Raw genomic sequence first — 5,922 nt, forward strand, 5'->3', positions numbered from 1 at the left:
GTTTATTCATCAAGGCATACCATAATGCTTTTGGTAACTGAGTTGTACAAGCAGCTGTAATTGGCAATTGAGAAACATCAATGCAAATGTTTTCATGTCTAATCCTGAAATTGTTCACGCTCCACATTGCCACTGAATGGTTCCTCTGTCCTGGAGTAGTGTGGATAGCGTGCCTGTGACGACAGGTTTAGGGCCTTTCTAATCATCAAGCACTAAATTAGGTCCTTCTTGCAGATTTAGTCTTTTTTCCTGATTGGTTTGAGGAAGAGAAGCTGAAGTGGACTGAAAAATGTTCTTTCAGCAACATTTGGGGAAATTTTTGTTGTTGTTCAGTGGCTCAGTTGTGTCCGACTCTGCAACCCCATGGACTGCAGCACACCAGGCTTCCCTGTCCTTTACCACCTCCCAGAGTTTGCTCAAACTCATGTCCATTGAGTTGATGCCATCCAACCATCTCATCCTCTGTCGCCCTCTTCTCCTCCTGTCCTCAATTTTTCCCAGCATCATTTTGGTTAAGCCTAAAGGGAAGCTTGAGAGGATGGTCAACTTAAAGATTTTTCCAGATCTTCAGAGGATAAGAGTCTATCCCAGAAAACTTCACTCCCTGTAAATTCCAACAAGGAATTCAGCTGGACTTGCCACAGACACCTGCCGACCCTTCTAAGTGACAGCTCCTGATACCTGTTTGGGCGACATCTCACTTTTGCCTTCTGGCTGTTAATCTGGAACAGTTTTTAAGCTAGATAAGAAGCCCTCGTGAAAAGAAGAATCCCACAGGATGTTTCTTGACCTTTAAAAAGAAAACCATCAGGACTGACAGGCTTTCAAATTTAAAAAAATTTCTTTTTGCACTCTTTAGTAGCAGAAAGCTGCAAATGATGACTTAAAAGGCTCTCCTTTGTTTTATTCTCCAAAGTTTTCAGATACTTAGTCTGAGAGGCTTGTGGCAATTAAATCAATTTCCACCGGAGTCCCCAGAGGCGGGCCTTATCCCAGCTCCTTCAAGGAGACTTACACTAGTAAGAAGCTGGCAACTTACCTGGAAGGAAGGTGCAAAGTAGAAAAATGGAATTTCAGGTCAAATAAAAACTTTGCCACAGAATACCAGTTCTTGCAGACTGAAAGATCAACCTTATAATAGAAGGTGAGTCTTATTTAAAATGAGGAGAAGAGTGTAACCAAAATTAGGCTTTGAAAATAGCTTTCTGATAATACTATTTGATTCTTGAAAAAAAGAGCCTGTTATTAAAAAATTTACTTCACTCTCCCTCCAAGTTTAAAATGTACTTTTCGTTTCCAGAGGTAAAATGTAACCCACTGATTTCGGTGCAAATAGCAATTTATAGGTACACTAGCCTGAATGTTCTGTTTACGGTTACAGAAACTGAGAAAATCACCACCTGATTGCCCTTTGCCTATGTTTAGTCCAGGTAATAAAGTATGAAACTGCTTCGAGACCACAAACCACTGTCCTCCTCCTCCTCTTTACACGGCTCAGGCACAGCCCAACCAAGGGCCCCAGTGCACACTTTCTTCACCAACAGGCTGCCTAATCTGACAGACAGCCATCCCACTCCTTCTTATGTGCCCAATACACATGCCTATGTGCTTTGCACACACAGCCAGGAAGATTGCCATGGAAGTAAATAACCAAAGGGTTAGAAAATGCAATGTACATTTTTCCTGGGCCACCTGACCATGGAGCTGATTAGGAAGTACTGCCCAGGTCCCCAGGCTACCCTCCCATGAAGCACCTGTGCAAAATGGGTCACAATGCAAGCTACTGGTTGACTGAGAGCAAGCAGGCATCAGAAGCTGTCTGAGCATCTAGGGTGGTAGAGGATCCACTGGGCACAGTTGGACTGTGTCAAGAATGGGTTTTAGAAAGCTGAGGACCACAGATGGTTCTCAGAGCCTGTTACTCTGAGGACCTCTGAAGATGTTGTAATGCCTTCTTGCTGTTTGCAGCATCTAGCTTTGTTTCCTCCCTCCATGCTGTCTCAGTTCAGTTCAGTCGCTCAGTCATGTCCGACTCTTTGCGACCCCATGAATCGCAGCATGCCAGGCCTCCCTGTCCATCACCAACTCCTGGAGATTACCCAAACTCATGTCCTTTGAGTCGGTGATGCCATCTAACAACATCCTCTGTTGTCCCCTTCTCTTCCTGCCTTCAATCTTTCCTAACATCAGGGTCTTTTCCAATGAGTCAACTCTTCGCTAGTCCCCTACAATTGTCCTTTCTTAAAGTCTCCCATTTGAATGCTGCTTGCTTTCACCTGCCACCAGGGAAGTATGGAGATTTTCTTCCTGTTGCACGTGGGCTTGTCCTCTCTCTCCCTCCCTCAGCTGCATACATGCACAGTTCTCAGATCTGCTCTACAATACCTGGGATCCTACCTGACCGGTGCCCCACATCTTCCCTGGCCACCACTTCACCTGCTTGAGCGCTCACACAGACGAATGAAGTTCCCTAAGCTTCTCTTCCCAACTCCAGGTCTTTCCCCTTTCATCCTATTCCTTTCCACATCTCAAGCAGCAAGTCCTAGAGTCAATCGTAGCATGTGGGGGTGAAGATAGGCATCAAGCCGGGAGCTATGTGATCTCAGGCTGGATCTGGGGGAGGAAGTAATGTCATCACTCCAGACCTTTCCATCCTTCATCTCCTGGGACCCAGCCTCTAGAACTTGCGTATAGAACAATCTTGTATTTTCTAGAGAGGATGCATAAAGATGGGGAAAGAGGAAGGTGGGATCTATGGTTTTCTTGGCCCCAGGATCTCTGACCAGACACTTCCTGTGTCCCTCTTTGCAATGATCACTGTTTGTGTTGACCTTTGTCTCTCCCATCACAAGGGACCTTCTTTGGCATAGGAACCCTGCCTTGTATTTCTGTATCCCAGCATCCAGCTACACTGCTTGGCTCACAGTGAAAGTGAAAGTGAAAGTGAAGTCGCTCAGTCCTTTCTGACTCTTTGCAACCCCATGGACTGTAGCCTACCAGGCTCCTCCCTCCATGGGATTCTCCAGGCAAGAGTACTGGAGTGGGTTGCCATTGTCTTCTCCAGGGGATCTTCTCTGATCCAGGGATCGAACTCGGGTCTCCTGCATTCCAGGCAGACGCTTTAACCTCTGAGCCATCAGAGAGCCCCTGGCTCACGTACTTGTGTTAATTGTTAAAACAAGCTTTCCTTCAAGACTTTGAATGATTAGTTTGGGAGAAGACAGGTGGCCGTATTCCTCAAGGGAGCGGGGAGGTCAAAACTGAGAAAGTTGAACAAAGAAAGCAAGGGAAGGAATCTAGGATCATGAAACACAGCCTGCTTCATTGTTTAGTCCACTTACCTTTGACTTATTCAAGCAAAAATGGGTAGGGAATTATTAGGCTTTTGACTAGCTCTCCATTTGCATGACATCAGAGAAGGCAATGGCACCCCACTCCAGTACTCTTGCCTGGAAACTCCCATGGACAGAGGAGCCTGGTAGGCTGCAGTCCATGGGGTCGCTACGAGTTGGACATGACTGAGCGACTTCAGTTTCACTTTTCACTTTCATGCATTGGAGAAGGAAATGGCAACCCACTCCAGTGTTCTTGCCTGGAGAATCCCAGGGACAAAGGAGCCTGATGGGCTGCCGTCTATGGGGTCGCACAGAGTCAGACACGACTGAAGAGACGCAGCAGCAGCAGCCATTTGCATGACATAGAGGGAATACTGCAGACAATGTGTGCTTGAGCCTTTCATCTGTCTGGAGGTCTATGGCTGGTGGCATGGAAACACAGCAGGAAAATTGCAAAGACCAGCCCATGGGTCAGAAACCCTAGGGCTTGCTTCTGGCCCTGCCACCCACCAGCCATTTGATTTGGGATGTCATTATCCAACTTTTTTCTCCTTTTTGAGGTTCGCCTATACAACAGAGATTGTAATACCCGCTTTGCACTCTGCCCAGACCAATTGGGACAGTCATATGAGATAATGCAGGGAACTTGACCAACTAAAAAGCATGAGACAAAGGTGAAGCCCCAGATCAGAGTCTACACCCCCAATTTGCTAAAGTCTGGGGAGGGCCAGGCCAGGAGACACATCATCCCCAAAAGATCATGTGTGCGGGGGAGGCAGGTGTGCTGAATTCATTCCAGGAGTTAATCGTGCAGACTCAGGGGGCCCCTGACATTTTCCAGCCCCACTCTGGGGGCAGTGGATTACTAGGGAATTTGTGTTCCTGCCCATGCAGATTCCCTCTTGATCCCCAGGGCTACTTCTCTCTGTTTTCCCCTCCAAGTAATTACTCACTAATTTCTTTCTCTTTTCACATTGACTTCTGACCAGACCCATGTGTTTGACTCTAGAATGACTCCTGTGGATGCAGGCTTGGACTCAATACATTTGGTTGGAAAGTCACTCAAAGGTTCAACCACGAGGGATTCTTATGATTTCCAAATACATCCTCTTGTAGCCATTACAATATCTTAGAACGTTTTCATACTGCAGGTGTGTGTGTGTGTGTGTGTGTGTGTGTGTGCCCAGTCACTGGTTGTGTTTAGGAAAAGAAGGCTCATGGGCCACAAATACCCATTTGGGTTTGTTTGGATGACTAAGAAATGATGGGAATTCAGAGTGTACAAGATTATAAATATTACAGAGGCTATTCAAAATCTCATTTACTTTAGTCTGACTGCCTCTTTACTCTACATATTTAAATTCCATTTGCAGCCACCAACCAGACCCTGATACTCTTAAAGAAAATAAAAACAAGCAAGCCACTGCTAAGGGAAATGTAAATTGGTTTGTTTGCTCCTTTACACTCCTGGGCAGTGAAAACACAAGCAATCATTATTCCAAGGGTCTCATTGAATATACAAAATTTTTGTCTTTCTTAGGAGTTGCTTTAAAGGTTAACCATTTTCTAAAGAGTTCTTTGTGTCTAGAAACCAATTTTGTGCTCCTTTTGTCCAGCCACCAAATTCTTACAAACTTGTTCAAGTTTCCCACACAAACACATTTGCGTTCATTTAGAAAATGGAGAAAAGTTTGCTTTGAAAAAGTCTGTCTGTTGTTCTCCTTGACATTTACAAAGTCCTCATCGTGCTTTGGGAGCTGTATTCAAGCTTCAAGAAGCCAACTGCCCCTGGAGATGTTTGTGCTTGGGGCCCAGGGGTCAGGATTCTGAAACACAGGCACCCTGGTCCCTGGCTGGAGCTGGTGCACACACGACAGTGATCAGCGCAGTAGGAATCTGTGCTCAAGATGTGAGCACATCCATGCTTATCCCACCGATTCCCAGGGGCCAAGGCCCTTCCTTCTTGGATAATTTTTTCCAGAAGCTTGTTGCCTGCATTCAGAAATGTCTCTCCCCATGTGAATTCCTCTTCACCTTCTATTCACTTTTTACTATAAAAGATTATCTCCAAGCCAAGGTGGGGTGTTCTATCTTCTAGTGCTGCCATCCAAGAGAGAAAGTATGATGTGCAATATCCTCAACCTACGCATGTTACCAAAAACAGGGTCTGGCCGCTCACTGCTCAAAAGCCATTAAAGAGGTCATGTTGGCGGAAGGGAAAGTTTGCTTTATGTTTTGATGCCAGCAAGCAGCAGGGGAGGGCAGACATCTGTCCAAAGGCCAACTCCCCCACCACCCCACAGCCAGTGGGCAAGAGCTCTTATAGGCTGAGGGAGGGGGATACGTGCAGAAACAGCACAGTCAGTGCTGATAGTCATCTTGAAATTGGTGATTGGTGGTCTGACCAGCATCATCTTGATTGTTTTAAGTACAGTTAATCTGTAGTTTCAGCATCGGCTTGTTTCCATTTCTTGAGGCCAATTTTCAGAATTCTGGCAGCTTATGTCGTGGCTACAGTCTGGTCATCATGCAGTTAACTTCTCCACCTGGTGGGGTTTCCAGTATCTATAAGACAGCTCACAGGATA

The 5,922-nt window shown here is 45.8% G+C and overlaps 1 non-coding gene across 1 annotated transcript; it reads right to left on the reverse strand.

The window, feature by feature from the left end:
* Positions 1-3,070: 3,070 nt before the first annotated feature.
* Positions 3,071-3,143, reverse strand: TRNAS-GGA (transfer RNA serine (anticodon GGA)). The gene has a single exon. It is a non-coding gene; the product is annotated as a tRNA-Ser (tRNA).
* Between the last annotated feature and the right edge of the window lie 2,779 nt (positions 3,144-5,922).

This window comes from Bubalus kerabau, chromosome 3, assembly GCF_029407905.1.
Source record: "Bubalus kerabau isolate K-KA32 ecotype Philippines breed swamp buffalo chromosome 3, PCC_UOA_SB_1v2, whole genome shotgun sequence".
In the NCBI taxonomy this organism is placed as follows: domain Eukaryota; kingdom Metazoa; phylum Chordata; class Mammalia; order Artiodactyla; family Bovidae; genus Bubalus; species Bubalus kerabau.